Source organism: Anas acuta, chromosome 23 (assembly GCF_963932015.1).
Source record: "Anas acuta chromosome 23, bAnaAcu1.1, whole genome shotgun sequence".
In the NCBI taxonomy this organism is placed as follows: domain Eukaryota; kingdom Metazoa; phylum Chordata; class Aves; order Anseriformes; family Anatidae; genus Anas; species Anas acuta.
In genome coordinates, this window is record NC_089001.1 from 576,632 (window position 1) to 590,488 (window position 13,857).

General features: G+C 44.2%; 1 long non-coding RNA gene across 4 annotated transcripts; it reads left to right on the plus strand.

Moving 5' to 3' along the window:
- Positions 1 to 6,895: 6,895 nt before the first annotated feature.
- LOC137843833 (uncharacterized) lies at positions 6,896 to 13,857 on the plus strand. Of its 4 annotated transcripts, XR_011089718.1 has the most exons (4): positions 6,896 to 7,377; positions 8,165 to 8,304; positions 8,691 to 8,737; positions 8,841 to 9,616. It is a non-coding gene; the product is annotated as an uncharacterized lncRNA (long non-coding RNA). The 4 variants fall into 4 exon arrangements; XR_011089717.1 differs by lacking the exons at positions 8,165 to 8,304; positions 8,841 to 9,616 and adding an exon at positions 12,266 to 13,857 and having other exon boundaries at positions 6,900 to 7,377; XR_011089715.1 differs by lacking the exon at positions 8,165 to 8,304 and having other exon boundaries at positions 6,905 to 7,377.

Here is a 13,857-nt window from a genome sequence, read left to right on the forward strand (position 1 = left end):
TCGGTAGCAGCAGAAAGAGAAAGTCTGTGTTTTATCAGTGTGGCTTCCCTTGGTTAGCTTCATATTTTATATCAAATATGCCCAGCACCAAAACAACATGAAAACTTTGTAGGAAGATCGCTGCTATCAAGAAATCCAGTTACATTTCTATACCCAGAGGAAAATAGAGATTTAACCTATGTTAAAGGCCTGGGGTGGGCTTCTTGCTCTTGGGGAAATCTGTTTGAAGGAGCGATGAATTGAATCTGTTTAGGAAACTTGTCTTCTAGCCCTTGGTAATTCACCTAGGCAAAGAAAGCCAAAGTGCTTTATAACAGTGACTTTGTTTTGGTTTTTGTTTGTGTTTGTCTAAGAGCTCCTAAACTAACAGAGCCAGCTGTGCCTTCCCAAAACAACACACTTGCTAGATCACAACCAAGGGTCCTGCTTTCAATTTAAACTACCTGGCACGTGAAGAAAGTTGCTACTGACATCTGGACTTGCTAGCAGATGTTCTAAGGAACGGCAAAGGAGAAAAAAAAAAAAGTCTTGAGTATCTCCAGCAGGAGCTTAAAGTAGAAGAGATGACAGGCAGCATGCAGAAGAACTGGATCTCTGAGCAGCACTGAGACCCACAGAGGTGCCAATGAACAGCCTTTGCCATCTGTTTTTTTTGTGGAAAGATGCTCCCAGAACCTTAGCCCATGATATTCATTAATTATAGAATCATTACGGTTGGACAGGACCTCCAAGATCACCTGGTCCAACCACCCCCTACCATCAATGTCACCACTGAGCCGTGTCCCCAAGCACCACGTCCAACCTCTCCTTGAACACCCCCAGGGATGGTGACTCCACCACCTCCCTGGGCAACCCGTCCCAATGCCCAACTGCTCTTTCTGAGCAGAAACGTCTCCTAATTCCCAACCTGAAATTCTGTGACTCTAATTAGGGTTAGGGTTTGGAGAGAGAGAAAGCGCAGAGTCCTGCTGTGTGTGTAAAGGCTGCCAAAGGACATTCAGGTCTCCCCAAAGGCCTCTGTTGTGAGCACTATTTCCTGGGAGACTTAGGTGGGGTCAGGGTAGCTAACACATTGTCTTCGTGTTTGACTCCAGCCCGTGCACTGGGTATAGGTGTGGGCTCTCTGCCAGGCACAGAATTCCCCAGGGCGTTTGCTTATCCCAGTAAAAGACTCATCAGCACCAGCAATCGATATCCAGCGGGTCACCAGCTGACCTGACCGCCTGCTGTGTCCTGTACTGCTCTCAGCCTGGGGTCTCTGGTTTGGCAAAACTCCTCAGCAGCCAAACATGGCAAAGAAACAGAGCTCTTCACTGCCGGAGAAGTAATGGGAGAGGAGGACAGCTCTAGCACAGAAAAACAGCTTTGAGAACGCAGCTTAGGGTCTGTCAGTGCATTCCCTTCACCAAAATGACTGATCTGTTCTCAAACCAGAGAATCACCCAGAACAGAACAGCTTCCACCCAAATATTTTTTCTGAATACATTAATGTACTCTTTAACTAGACACCCCCCACCTTTTTTGTGTGTGTGTGTGTCCGTGCAAGGCTGTGACACATCTCAGGATCCCTGCACTGACAGATGAGCCTATGCTTGTGTTAAGGTGAAATTGAGCGTGTCAGACCGGGCAGAAATGTGCTGTAATGGCTCCATTGCTTCCTGGGGAAATGGCAAGAAATGCCCTCGGGTTTGTGCGGAAAGGTTGGGAGCATAGAAGGTGGGGGACCAAAAAGGAGCAGCAGGCAGAAGATGGTGCTGTGGCTCTCCAGGGAGCCAAAAGCAGGGAACAATCAATCCTCAGAAACACTCCCAAAGAACACAAAGCAGCACCGGCACATTTGGCAACACCGAAAAGAAAATGTCACCACCTTGCCAAGACAGCAGAGAGAGGCACGGTGTGTGAACAAAGTAATAAACCTGGCTTCCAGCACCGTGTCCTGGGCACAGGCTGGGAGGGGAGCAAGGCACTGCCCTGCTAAGCCCCCACGCAGCCTGCAACTCTTCCTCCCCCATTGCAGTTTCCAATAGTGGGCTCTCAGAGGCTCAGTAGGTTAGTAGTAGTAAAGGTGATGCAGGCAGGTGTTGGAAGGGCTTCCAAGCACTGTGCCTGGCTGTATTCACCTCAAAGTGGACTTCTGTGCATCCGATGAGTGCAGACAAGCAGCCCTGAGCACCTCCAGATCATTACAGGGTGTCTGTCACCGTCACAGGAACCCTGCCTCTCACAGATGGGGTCAGTGGGAGACTAAAACATGAATGGGGAAGAAAAGCAGAGCAAAGACACGGGCAGAGCTTCAGGCTCCAGAAGCAATTTGTGCTCTTACTGTGGCCATCAGCGTGCTTCAGCCACAGAAAACTGCTGAGGGTGAGAACACGCTGGCCGCAACGCATCAGCTCCTGGCGATGTTTCAGCACGCTCGGCAGTGACCTCCTTTCACAGTGACTGTGGGCACTGCTAGCTAATGCCGCAGTCAGGAGGGTCCCTTAGCCCATGCAGCATCTGTGAGCCGGCAAGCACCTTTTCTTTAGTTTCCCAACTGTTGCTGAAGCAGTTTTCTCATTGCCTTTCATGGAGTCACGCTTTCCCATCCTGTATGCAGAGGAAGCCCGAGTCCCTGACCCCCGCGCCAGATCGCCCCTGGCTATGCTGTTTCATGTGCAGGGACACCAACAGAGGATGAATCTCATTTCTACTTTTAAGATGTTATAGCTTGTGGCAGAGAGATATCAGTGAGATGCTTCTGAAAGCAGAGGTACAAACACCAGGCAGTTTTTCTCACCAGTTGAGAACCAAATTGGAAAATCACAGCCACAGGAGAGGCTCTGAGCTTTCCAGCAGTACTCGTTCAGCCTCCAAGCAAATCTTACTCAAGAACAGAAGCAAAATTTACACCACATTTACAATTTTGCCTTTCGCCATTTCTCAGCTGTTGCATTTAAAACAAGCTCAGTATCTTATAAGCTCTGGGCTCAGACCTTCAGAGCCCGCAGACAACCCGAGGCTGAGAAGCTTTCTTGCCTGCACGGCATGCGAGGCTTGGGGAGCTGCTGGCAGGCAGCCCCACCTGGCATTGTGCGCGGGATCTCAAGTAGAAGAGCCCAATGTCATGCTCTGGTTAGTCCTCCCCCGAGAATGACATAAGCTAATGTGTACAGGGATGCTTATGCCAAAGGGCTTCAAGCTATTTCCCAGGAGAAAGCACCTGTTCAGGGATGCTCAGAAAAGCCAAAGAAAAAAAAAGTATATATACATATATATGTGTATATATATATATATATATATATATATATATTATTTTTTTTAAACTCCAGAGAAACAGCAATATAGACAAGGCAAAATATGACTCCTAAAAATGTCTCTTTAGCAAACAGGAAGGAAGGGCAGTTATTTCAGTACTTGCATGGGAAGTTTTCATAAGCAGTGTCAGGTAACTTAGCGTACATCCCAGTGAAGTTTAGAGTGTTATGGAAAGTCTTGCAAAGTTGCAAGAAGCTGAAGTAATGAAAATTGGAAGCCATTATCTTTCCAAAACTAGAAGATGTGTCATCTGAATTAAAGGCTGATTTCAGTGATCCATGCATTAATGCAATACATCATTAATGATATGCTAAATTACTAGCAATATTCCTGTTCCTTATTAAACACTTTGGATGATTAGAACGGGAACATTTCACAGGCAGAAGCACTGTGAGGTACTGCAGAGGGTCACAGCAGAAGAAGATGAGCAAACACCAGAGCTCAGCAGGGCTCTTCAGCTCAGCCACAAGATCACGGTGCTTCCAGAGCCCAGAAACCTGAGCTTCCTGAGCTCTCTAGTGCCTTTTTTCTACCTGTAAGTACAGAAAATAAAAGTGAAATCTCTAACTTTGTGATGGTGATGAAGACCATGACAATTGTTGCTCCTGCTAGTCACCTGCATTAGATGCTGCGAAGACGCAAAGCAAAACACGCTCCATAAATACCCTGGGGCAAACAAACAATGCGATTGGAAAATGCAGCTATGAAACACAGGTCTTCTTCTTCCGTGCCTCATCTGCAATAATCATACAGTGTTTGTACAAGTCAAGATGTGGCCTGAAGGTGGAGGCTGGGCAGGGAGAGCTGTTGTTCCCCCCGGCAGCACATCCCTGTGCGGGGCAGGGGGCTCAGAGCTGCTTGGTGCCACGGCACAGCCAGTTCCTGCAGCCACCATTGCTATTCACACCGCATCCCGCTTTATTTTCCTTTCTGTAACGGACTTAATGCAGGAAACGAATGCCACAGCTAGCCCACTTAAGGGCTCTGCTTTATACGGATCTGAATGTCACAAGTTTACTGTGAAGAATTCATACTAGCCGGCCGCCGAGGCAGTGAATGCTACTGGCAGCATCCTAGATGTGCAGTGAGACAGAGAGAGAGACAGGCAGCCCACACAGCAACCTCCTTCCTTCAGAAAGCTGGTGGGAATAATATGTTAATCAGTGCACAGTGAGCTGGCTTTCCCCAGCAGCACAGGCTCAGAGCACTGCTGTCTGCGGGCAGTGGCGTGCTTAGAGCTGTGGCCCTGCCTGTTCCTGCAGGTCGAGCCGTCAGAAGGTCATGCAGGACGAGGGGATCTTTCTCGGGCTGGTGGAAGTATCCTGGTAGTGATGTGAAGGACACATCCTGCTGCCCCATGCTGAGCCACCGTCACACAGATAGGCAACAGGTGCGAGCCTGTACAAGCCCTGTGTCCTTATCTGAATAACCAACTGTAATAAATTAATCCCATTAAAGACCCTATAATGTTATACATGACAAGTAGAGTGTTGATACAATTCTCCTGGCAGAGGTCCAAGCCAGGTAATTATGCTCTGCCTCACTTAATTCGCTCTCCATCAGCAGTGGCTCGAACATTTCTTCTGTGGCAATGCTTTTAAGGTCCTCGCAAATGACCCGAATGGCGACCAAGCTGCCGTTAAGGTTTGTTCTCTTTCCCTGTTTATAAAGACGTGTTCGATTTCAAATGGCATCTTTGCTTGAAGATCAGCATTCAAGGGAGACAGGCGCCGAGGCACTCATCTGTGATTGTTTACATCGAGCCCTGACCAGCAGCTGACAAGTGCGCTTTGTGCCGCCCACCGTGGGGGACGGCAGCTGGAAAGTGATGTCTCCATTCCTGCGTAAGCACCCTACAAAACCAGGAGAGGACTAAAATAACTGCAAAGACATCCCAAAATAAAATGTGCTTTCTTTTCTGAGGTCAATTAAGAAGGTTAAACTCAGCCTAGGTATTAAATAGATCATAAACCATGCAAAAAAAGGTGTCCATAAAGTTCCTATCAGTAAACCATATTATTAAATGCTCCAAATACCAGCCAAAATTTAGTTCTTATCCTGAAAATCTGTGGTGTAAATATACTGTAAGACTAAATCACATAAGCACAAGATAAGAGTGATAATCACAAGCGGAGTGAAAAAGACACCCCAGAGGCTGATATCACCTCTGAATTTCCCATGGTGAGCTCTTCTGTAGTCCATTAATACTGCTTTACAGATTCTGCTGTAGTCTCATGCTCTGAGTGTAAAAGAGACCAGGGACAAAGCATCAACAACAGGACCCGGTACTTACAGCAACATCCTTCTAAAAATAACTTTTGGAGGGCATGCTAGCTCGGAGGTAGAAAACTCTTATCTTCCATGAATTACTATTTATTGAAATTTTAATAAACGTTCATCTCACTGGCTACAAGAGAATCTCACATGGCAAGAAAGTAAAGCTTATCTTGAAGGAAAAGTCTGCTTATCTTGTGCTGTTCATCCTCAACAGATTTGTTGAAAACACAGGCTAAGAACTTCTGCATGATCAACTTTAATTTCATTTTATGAGTTTAGTTTTTGAAGTTAATGCCGTTTGTGATGAGCACTATAGCACATAAAGTCATCTGTAAATAAAATCCCACCAGGATCAGAAGCACACAAACAGCAAGAATTTGACCACGTGCAGGGGATCTATGTGCTAGGCTGCAAGTGTGGCATCAGCCTTGTTTTCAGACTGGAGAACTGTGAACTGGAACCAGACTACTGAAATGAGAAACAGAATCCTCTGCTATTGTATTTTTCTGTTATTTGTTCAATTTGCTCCGTGATTTATATGGAGAACACAATTTAGAAGATTGTATTGTTACGCTAGCCATAAGACCACACAATGTTCTTTGACTCTTATACCGAGACTTATTATTTTGCAACATTGTCTGTGCTGTTAAATCATGAACTGGGGCAGTGGGTAGAAAATGGATCTGTGATGAAACTAGATTTTCTATTTTGTGTGGGTTTTCAAAGTTTTAAATGTTTTTTTTATTACATAATAAAATGTACTTTGGGAAAAAGCAATAATTTACTACAAAAATATAATTTCTTTGGAAAAATTCTGATTTTAGTAGGCATAAGTTCTCATTTGAAGTACCTCTCTCCCTCCATTCAGAGAGGCAGAGATAAGAGCCAAACTTTACTGCCTCAGTTAATTACATAAACTTTGATGAGCTGAATCCAGGCTACAGACCATGAATGATAGTATTCACCTTCTCTAAATACCATTTGTCTTGATAAAGAACAGAAATTAATTGCATAAGGAAGCTGAAAATATATTTCTACTGATGAGAATTCTCTGGATACTTTACCAGAATACAGTCATGGCCCATTTTCTAAAATAACAATTTCTAGATTACCTACATAGTGAAGCCAAGCCACACCCAAAAACTCACACTGGAGGGATCCCAAATTTAAAGCTCTACAGTGCAGATATCCACACCTGCGCTGCTTCCCCTCAGCTCCTCTGCCAGGTGTCTGTGATCTATTGTTGGAACCTGCTGTAGGACGGGATTAACCCAGATGAAATTAATCTCACCCTTAGCGTGCTCCGTTGAGGATGTCTCTTCCCCTATTTAAACCTCAGCTTTCACTCCTGCTCTTTTCTTTATGCTGCCTGGCAGTAGCTGTCTATATGAAGAACTTACGCAAAGCAGTGCAACTGTTTTAGCCTGTGCTTTGATGCTCATCTGGGGTGAGATATGAAGAGTAGCAGTGGAGGAGTATCTGTAAAGGTAGTTTATGAGCAATGCTGATTACGGGGAGTGAGCAAGAACCTGAGGTGAGCCTTGTGCTGTGGAGAGTTTTAGAGGACCACCAGGCTCTTGAGTTTCTACCCAACACCTTGAGTTGGGATCAGAGCACAGTGAATGAGGCAATGTCAAATTCTGGGCTGCTACTCTTCAAATTTATTGGTAGTAAGCTTATGGCTGTCACAAAACTCTGTTGTCCCCTGTTCCTCAGAGCACCTCTGCAAGTGTTTTCCTGCCGCCCTCAGGGAAGGGCTTGCTCTGAGCATTTGGCTGTGCTGCAGCAGGAAGAAGTTTTTTGGTGAGTCAGGGAGGCTTTAAAAGCCACCTTGTTTCTGGAGTACTCAGGGCTGCTGTCTACAGCAAAGGTGCAAATGTAACACTCCTTGATCTCTGTTGATAAGCTATTTCTTAACAAAACAACCACAGGCAGACTATTCCTTGCTTGCTGTGACTCAATCATCCTCATGTATATTCCCTAAATAAGGTGTGCTGGTGGGAAGAGGGGCTACGGTGACGGACAAGCAGACAGACAGGGTAGGAGTCAGCAGCATTCCCTTCAAGCCAGCCAGACAAGCACAAACACAAGGCTCAGGCAGATTTGACAGTTGAGCCACAGCACGCTGCTGAAGCTGTGCTGAGAAAGGCGGCTGTGCTGCAGAACAGAGCACAACGCATTGCAGGAGGATTTGTATGGCAGGTAAAACAGGCAAGAGCCTGGATGGGTTGAAGTCCTCCCGATGAAAAAGGCTTGTCAGCTTGGACAGCCTGGCAAGCTGCTGACACCAAACAAAGAGTCTAATGTATGCTACGAGGGGTGAGAGGCAGCAGTAATCCCTTTCTAACTTCAAAGATATTTTTGAACCTCTGTGCCTTTCTCTGGATTTCTATCTTGAGGCTGTGATAGTGATGCAAATAACTTAGTATATGTTACCGTGAGTTCCAGAGTGGAAGACATGAATTACAGGTTAAATGTGCAACATATTCCCAAGGAATAAGCATGTTCTATAAGTCGTGTTAAAGGTGCTATAAATGAACAATTAGAAACAATTCTGCTCCCTCTGAATACTCTGACCTTTCCTTTGCAGCAAAAAATAGGAGCTGGCGCTTAGACCAGGCTGGGTGTGTTGCTTAGCAATGGGGAAGGGTCAGCTCCTGCTCTGTCCAGAAAAACAAGGCAAAGCTCTCCTTTAATTCCTGAGGCAATGCACAGGAGCATGAGGAAGAGGTTTGGGAACCTTTATGTTTCTATCTGAAAGACACTGATAACAGCAGAAATAGAGTGACACAGAAGCAGGAAAGAATGAGCGTGAAGTCACCATGTCACTAACACTGCTGGGATTTTTTGTAGACCAAAACGGCACACAGATATGACCCTGGGAGTAGGGTTGTGAATACCTGGCATTTACCTTGTCCATCCCTTTAATGAGGCTATCGCTCAGCCATTAGTGAATCACGGCCATGAAGTCTGCAAGGGGAGTTGGGATGAGCGACTTTGGAAAGATTCTGTGAACCTATTATTCCCGCAACATCCTGTATGTACTGTAACCATGGGTGCAACTGCAACATTTTGAAAATCTGGTAAAATTTACCAATGGCTTTTATTTTACATAGGTCCCCAGTTACACTTAAAGAGCAACTCAGAGGACCTATGTCAAGTGGTAAGTGCCCCAGAGAATGCTGGCTTAGCTGGAATTGTGGTTGTGTGAATGTGGCCCTTTGCTGTTACTTTTTAACAAGTGGCTGCTTTCTTAACACTTTCAGCATGCACACGTACATTGAAGTATTATCCCACTAAGGAAATACCAACCAGACCTCAAGCAGACAGTCCTTCGGCTGTCATCAGAGCTGGAAGACAGTTTTGGAGTAGGATTATTTCAGAAACCATGCCTGGTCAGAGACAGAAGCTTACAAAATTAGCCCTGTAATTTCCTTTCATGACAACTTTCATAACCATTTTAGCATCTATAAGGTAAATGCTGACAACAAACTTAAGCTCATTACAAATGGCTATATTTAATGGCCTGATTATATGGACATATCTGACTCTTAGTAATACCATGAAAGAAATGCATTGTAGATATTGATTGCTGGAGAAATTATGAGTCATTTCCTCTGATGGAGTGCTTGTGCCAATGGAGGTTAGGATGCCCAAGGGGCTGTTTTAGGTTAAAAAATGGAAACAGAAAGGGAGGGTGTCTGTAGTGTGGCAATGATTTCCATTCAGAAAACATCTTCACAAGGTATCTTGTCTTTGAATAGAAAAGGAGTCACATCCTTTTTACTGCAGAACTTGGAGGATAAGAAATCAAGGTTAAAAATGTCTAAAGAGGGCAAGATACTACACATCTGAAGGCTTCGTAATATTATATATACTTGAAAGAACAAATCCTGGATTAGATTTAACTGTTGCAAGAAGTATGACATGTAATAGCCTTTAAATATGGTTTGATCTGGGACCACCAAAATGATGTGAATGTTCTGTGCTGCTTTCGTCTCAAGAAGTGATTTTCACAGGTAAATAACACATTTGGGACCCGCTTTCTCATATGGAGTTTCACAGATCTGTTCTAATTGTTGTGCCAATTAAAGCCGAACTTTTGAATTGGTGCATGAGAAAATAAAGCAGGGTGGAAAACTGCCCTGCAGATGCTGTCAGAGAAATCAGCTCGATTCTGGGTCTTTCAAGGATGCTGAAAACAAGTAGCGAATCTTCAAGTGGTGATCCAATAAGCACTTGAGAACAAAGCAGCTCCTCGATCTAGACCAGAGGACAGGGATTTTGTTGTAAACCAAGCCCTGCTGCTGAAGTTGCAGGATGAGCTCACAGCGCAAAGCCGTGCGGTGGGTAGCAGGAGGTCAGCGATGCCACGTGCCCGCAGGAGAAGGCTAAGCTGCACGAGCCCCCAGTTGTACTGCTGTCAGCCTCTTAATTACCAACATTATGGCAACAGGGCTTTCTGCGGAGTGGGCAAGGGGGAGGGGAAGTCATCTTTTGTTGTTCCTGAAAGCAGGAGGATGGAATTAAATGCAAGGCTGGCCTTTTGGTTAATGGTTTCAACTGAGGCCCAGGAGATCGGTTTTCATTTCCTATTGGCCACGGATCTCCTAGGTGGAAGCACAAGGCACATCACTAAAGCTGATTTCTGAATGTGTTCGGCCAAGTTGCCTGTCTTTGCCTCACCTGTTTAGGCAGGATGCTGCCCTGAGCAGGGGCTGCCTTTCACTGTGCTTTTATCAAGCACTCAGTTTGGTTCTCCTGAGTGCTTCACTAAAACAGCAACTTTAGAAAACACAAATTTTATATTGGTAATCCTCAGCAAGAGTAAGAATAGACAGAAATACGTAGTAATAGAAAGGAAGATGCTGAATCACACTGTTTGGCCAATACTGCTAATGGAGTGCAGTGACATCCCCACAAAGTGACTTGCATTTAGGTGTTAGGGGATGTTTATCCTCTTCGTGAGAATTAACAAAATATCTTATCCCCAAGGGACAAACTGACTGCTAAAAAATCTTATATGCAAAATCAATTTCCATTCTGGGTAGAAACATGTTCTTTTTGTCTTTAAGCACATGCAAAGCTTTGGCACTCTGGATTGTGCCACTTGCTTTCTCTAAGTTATCAAGAAGGTAAATCATCCCAGTTGCAAGGAAGTAACCTTTTCTGTTTGGCTTTTTATTTTTTAATGAAGTTGGTGAGGACACGTCCAAAGCTCTAAATAGAAGCTCTCGGATATTTGTCAGGATTTTTGAGGGCAACACATGACTAGAGAGGTACCAGGTCTCTCTCAGGTCATGTAATATGCTGAGATGGCTTGCATGCATCTTATAACCTCTAGCTTGTATCCAATTGTCTTATGCTTTTCTATTTAGAAATCCGTTTATATAGGGGAAAAAGAAGCCACCCCTGCAGAGGCTAGCATAACTCTGCTAAATGCAGGCTCTTTCTCCATTTATCCCACCTGACTAGGATCTCCAAGTCATCAGAGAGGATTCTGACTGCTAGGCAGTATTCCTTTCTTTCCCCTCTGATAATAAGCACGGCCCTTCTCCAAGAAGAGCCAGCGCCGCTGTGCAGATGGTAGACATCTGCAGAAGAAATGCATCATCCTCCATCATCTGCTATTACTCATGTTACTACTATCGGCACAGAGCCATTTATGTGTTACCTAACAACCACCTCATTAGGGATGAAACTTCCTTCTGCGAAAAGAACTAGCACCGCACATCCAAGACACGGCTCTAATCCTATTTTGGGGCCTTGATTAGCATTTATGCTAGCCTAAGCCCTTTCACTTCGAGGTATAGAGATATCAGCTGCAGCAGCTATTAATGTGAAATGCTTCATAAAACAGACAATGCCCTCCAAAGGAATGAAGTGCCTGTCGACATCCTTCCAACTAGGTGATTATTTAATATTATGTTAACTTGGATCCAAGATTTACATTACAAGAAGAGCGGTGATAAAAACTGGCTTTGAAAAGCAAGTGAAGATTCATCAGACCAACCTTTGGAAGTCATAATCTGGGTTGAATATGCAACAGCTGCAGTGGCATCACTGGTGATTCTCTAAGTGGTTTTGGCCCCTGCACATCCCACCAGGCTGATTATAGCAAGGACTGCAATACTAATGGGGTACTGAAGGGTTTCATTGTTGGACTTCGTCATTCTGCATGGGCAATTACCTAAATGTGCCTATCGAAAACAGTCAGATGTGAATCCAGGATGTCTTGATCCTGTCTTTATTACTGACGAGGAGGATAAATTCAGTTCAAGAACAATGATCCTGCCTTGCCAGCAAGGGTTTCTCAGGATGTTTTCTTTCTCACTGCATTTCAGCACCATCTTAAGACCATTATGCAAAAATAGAAACATCGCTATTGTCATTTTTAACCTCCCTACAATATTTTTAGGGCAATGTAAGGCTGCGATAATACAGCATCAGAGACTGAGATTCTATTACCAATGCTATTCTTCTGTGCCTTAAACCTAGCTGTAACTGAAGATGTTGAGGAAACAGAAGACATAACCCTGAAAGACAGGGGGAAGATGTTGCATGGCTGCATGTTGCCTTAAGCTGTGCTCTGGGCCGATTTCTAAATGGAATTCTTCCTTTTTCTGTTTGAGTAACTGCCTACCCGTGTGTTTTGATGCTGTCAGCACAACCCTGTTCCCTTGCCTTGCAGGTAGAGGAAAGCTTCGAGCACAGGGCTGCACGAACTGATTGAGAGGTGGGCACAGTTCTTTAGCTGCTGATGCAACTTGTACGTTGTCACGTTGCTTGTATCTGAATCAAAGGACAAAGCCTCCTGAATACTGTTTAAGAGCAGGGTGTAAGTAAGAGAAACTTGCAGGAACAGTGAAGACTCCCCATAGGAAGCAGAAGACCTCCTTTCGTGCAGGACAGGGGGATTATGAGAACAAAACAGCTTAGCACTCAATTTTCAAAGTGCAAAAATCCCCAATAATTGTCAGTCTTAACAGGCTACAGTGCAGGTGGGTGTTCTCCAAAAGGTTTAAGTATGCACCGTGTGCCAGTTATGCAGCAGTATGAAAACTGTTTGCAGGGCTGGTACTGCTTCTTTAGCTTTTTCGTTACAGAATCACATTTTGAAATTCCTTTTCTGTTCTTTTGCTTTCTCCATCTCACAAAGGTTAATGTTTGTATTTTATTTATGACTTGCATCCCCTACCGACCATTGCATAATTTTCTTTCCTACTACATCTCCTTGCACAACTTATTCTGCAGAAGTGGAAAGACTTGCATTTTTCAGTGCAGTATGGGGAAGACAAGCAACTCTTTTTTCTTGGACATAGCATCAATTAGGGAGAGAACGTAATTGGTGGACCTCATGACCTGTGATTGTTCAGACCATCATAAATTCCAATGCTTTCTTTAAGGGTTTTATTTACTCACAGAACAACCCAGTCACCAATCCTCATTTTAACAGTAAGTCCAAGTGTAATTTCTTTGCCTTCTGTCACCGCACAAAATTATTTGTTCTCATAAAAGTCGGAGCCTTATGTCCAAGCAACACATGACCATCCAGTAATATCCCAACAGAAGGATCTGAAGGCACATGAAGGAAAAATAAAAACTGCCTGTGATATACCAGCAACATTGCCTAAGAACGAATAAATTAATTTCCTTAGCCATAAGGTCACCTGGAGCCCTCTCTGAGCAATTTAGTTTTAGGGGGATTTAGAAAAGTCTTTTGATAATTATAGTGATAAACTTTTTTGTATTACTATTTGCATAACAATAGGTGGAAAAAAAAAACAAACAGCTATTTGCTACATAGCTGCATAAAATTCGACCTTGTTTCATGTAACTACAGAAGAGAAAAATCTCTTGAATTTCCCTTGTGTGGCAAGGGACTGGTTATAACAAGGGCCAAGCTACCATTGTTAGTGTTAGAAAAAGCAAACGAAAAAGCTCTTGAGCAAATGATTGGATTTCCTTCACACTGGGACTGTGGATAAGAGCAATGGTGTTTTTTGGTGGTGTTTGTTTTGTGTGATGTTTTTTTCTTTGAGTGAAAGCTGATGGCTTTAAGTAGATTGGTAGAGGAGAACAAGCTCTGACGGGCAAGCCACCATTAGCTGCCTATCCCTCCTCCATGGCTTATCGACCACAGAATGCCTTGGAGACATGAAATCTCTGTCTCGAAAGATTTTGGAACTCCTCAGGCACTGCTGGGAGGTAGCAATCAAGGAATCGAGGGTTGATGAATGGGAATTTGGACTGCTGGGTTCTCGTCCTACCTCTGCTGAGGAT